The sequence below is a fragment of the Lygodium microphyllum genome, chromosome 8 (assembly GCF_053477565.2).
Source record: "Lygodium microphyllum isolate KBCC chromosome 8, Lygodium_microphyllum_v1.1.10, whole genome shotgun sequence".
NCBI classification, from domain to species: domain Eukaryota; kingdom Viridiplantae; phylum Streptophyta; class Polypodiopsida; order Schizaeales; family Lygodiaceae; genus Lygodium; species Lygodium microphyllum.
This window is the reverse complement of record NC_141142.1, coordinates 118,813,923-118,816,950: the sequence shown is the minus strand read 5'-3', so window position 1 is coordinate 118,816,950 and position 3,028 is coordinate 118,813,923.

The following is a 3,028-nucleotide window of genomic DNA, read 5'->3' as shown; positions in this document are numbered from 1 at the left end:
GGCAATAGCCACGCGAGCAAAAATTTGCGATGCTAATAGCGACGGTAACAGGGATAAAAAATTATTTGTGGTAGGGCAGCAAGCTGCCCTACCACATATAGCACTGTGTGCTATATGAGAGCCATACAAAATAGTTTCTGCACTACTATATACAAAGTGCTTGCAAACAAAAAGAATGTATATTGAAATCATAAAACTGATACATGAAATAAATACATGATCACATAAAAAGTGATTGGTACAATCATGACAGGATATCACTAATACATAGAAAATGTCTACATAGATCAGGCGACTAAAAAATTAAGATGTGTGAGCTCCAAGGATCCAAGGGCGAGCTACGAATCCTCGTCCCCCGAAAGCTCGTCCCGCCGCAAAGAAGCATCGAACGGACTTTGTAGAAAAAGAAACAACACATCAATCCACCATACAATAATGCATTCAAATATCTCATGGTAAGTACGGACAAGAAAGATGAGTGACTTACAGGGCCGCCACGTCTATACAATTGGTCGATCAATGCATTGAGACTGTGCCTCTCTGCATATCGAGTCTCAAGGCCTATCGGATCGCGATTTGTATTGGAGTGCTGCAAAGAAAACAAAATGCTAACAGTTAGAAACATGATTGTCAGTACAAAGAATATTTCAAAAAAACAAACAAGCAAAACAAAAGAAAAACTTACAAAGTCCTCCAAATATGTCATGTGGCCGCCACTCCCAAGATGATGGACCACTCCGGCCTCGAGTCGTGCCCTCACCGCCTCGCACTGCTGACGCCAACATCCTGGAGAATTTGTAGCCTCCTCCCTCAGTCGACCGCCAGTCGTCTACATCTAACCACTCGGGCTTTGCAGCCCCACTCTTGATTGCCTTGCGTGCGTCGGATCATCTGTGTGGCATGTATGCATGCATGCAATCCATCATCCAGCCCGTAGAGAATCTATCTACTGTAGCTGGCATCGGAAACTCCTCGTGCAAGGATGCTACTATATAATCCTTGCTCCCCTCCGGTATGTTCTTCCAATGATCCAGGACGTTGTGCCGAAAAACTTGTTGGCACAACTCTCTCATGCGAGCCATCACCCTCCTCCCCTCATCATTCATGATGATGGCTCCTGACCTACTATCGACCAGATATCCATAACCCCTAGGAGTCTGCCTAAGATGGGTCCTCTCCCATCTACATCCACGCTCCTGGGCATATCCAGGAGACCCCTCTACATCCGATGTACCGACGGGGGTAATCTCTCTCGGAGTGGCACCCAAAGGGGTGGCACCCACAGGCGCGCAAAAGCCGGAGTAACTGGAGTAGACGTCCCCACAGGTGTGACAAATCCTAGAGGTGACGCAGCTCTAGCTGAACGACGAGATGGAGACACCACATCCGTGTCTTCACAGCAGCATCCCCCTGATCCCGATGCACTCCCTCCCTCTGGCCCAAGTCGTGAGCGTCGAGATCGTTTGCTCGAAGCCGAAGCATCCGATTGCACTGAAGCAGATCTAGTAGAGCGCCTTGACGAAGAACGAGACAACTCATGGTCTGCCATCTCTCTGAATCTCGCGAGCTGGTCTGGAGACATGCGTGCGAAGATGTCCTGCAACTCCTCATCGCTCATCCCTCGACTCATCTTGAAAATGTCACCTGCACAGATAAAAAATGATGTTAGAATATTCAATTTAAATCATATGAAGCACAGTAATATAAATAATTTTAAAAAAATTTCTCTTAAAATGCATATCTTATGTACCTTTTTAAGAGATTGGTCAACGAATTGAGTAAGTGGATGCTCCAAGTATGAAGTATCCTATGGTCCCATGTTAATCTCCTCACACAACTCCACATACACTGGAAGGTCAATAGACATGTCACCACAAAAGAGTGAGTCCGCCTCGTTCTCAAAAAATTCTTGGACTCCTGTATTTCCATCATTGTTTGCCGATGCTGGCTCCAAGCTTTCAACGGCCTCCACCCCTTGCAATATCGACCCCTCTATTTGCATATTATCTTCATCTATGCTCGGAACATTGCTTTGATCATATACTCTCGCACTTCGGGGAGTTGAAGGTATAACATACCACCATCGAGGTTGTCGGGGGTTTGGATGGAAGATTACCTGTTCACAAACACGTACAAGAGAGTTCAAACCATTGTGACATAAACCATGTCGTAATACAATTAGCAAGCAAATGACTCCATGCACCTGTTCACAATGGGCCGGAAACACAAAGGTGTCGCGCAAATCCATCCATTTTTTTTCGAAATCTATTTCGAGAAATCCAGATGGACCTCCTCAAACTGTTGCACCAGCTCCTCCAAGTACCACTTTGAACCATTACACATCGAATAGTATCATGGAGAAGCTACGGTAATCCACCGTAATAATACTTTGCAAGTTCCCAAAATACTCCATCTCATCCACAACCATATTTGGATCCGTTGCTCGTCGCCGGCTCTCTTGCTCGAACCTTGCCATGACACCACAGTCCATTGTGGAGCGCATTTTGTCAATACTCTCCATGCGAAAATGCCGCCCGCGCGACCACGCTGTACTATATATTTTGTACTGTACATTGAGACACTCAAATTAGATGTCGCATATAAAATTTAGATACGACATATTCTAAACCCCTCATCACCTTTGGACTACATCCCCTCGAGAATTCCCACTCCTCCATTGAGACCTGTGTCCCTTCGCGAGATGTTGCGGTCAAGGCTCCATGCAACCATTGCGTTGACATAAACCACGGCATCTCCTCCATGCCTTCGGGATATTGAATCGGTCAATGACACGTACTATGTCCGAATTCAGCTTGCACTTCCTCTTGATCTTGCCTTGCAATTTGGTACTTGGCAAGCCACGTCTCCATGGAGGCATGGTGCAACATACAAAATTGATTCACATTCTCTTCCATTGAGGTATTCATTCTTTTTTCTACCCCATTTCCAACCACCATATCTCCAGTCAGTCTATCATCGTCCTTCAGTGTCCATAGCATTTCATTGTCTGGTTCCACCGTTGGTAGCC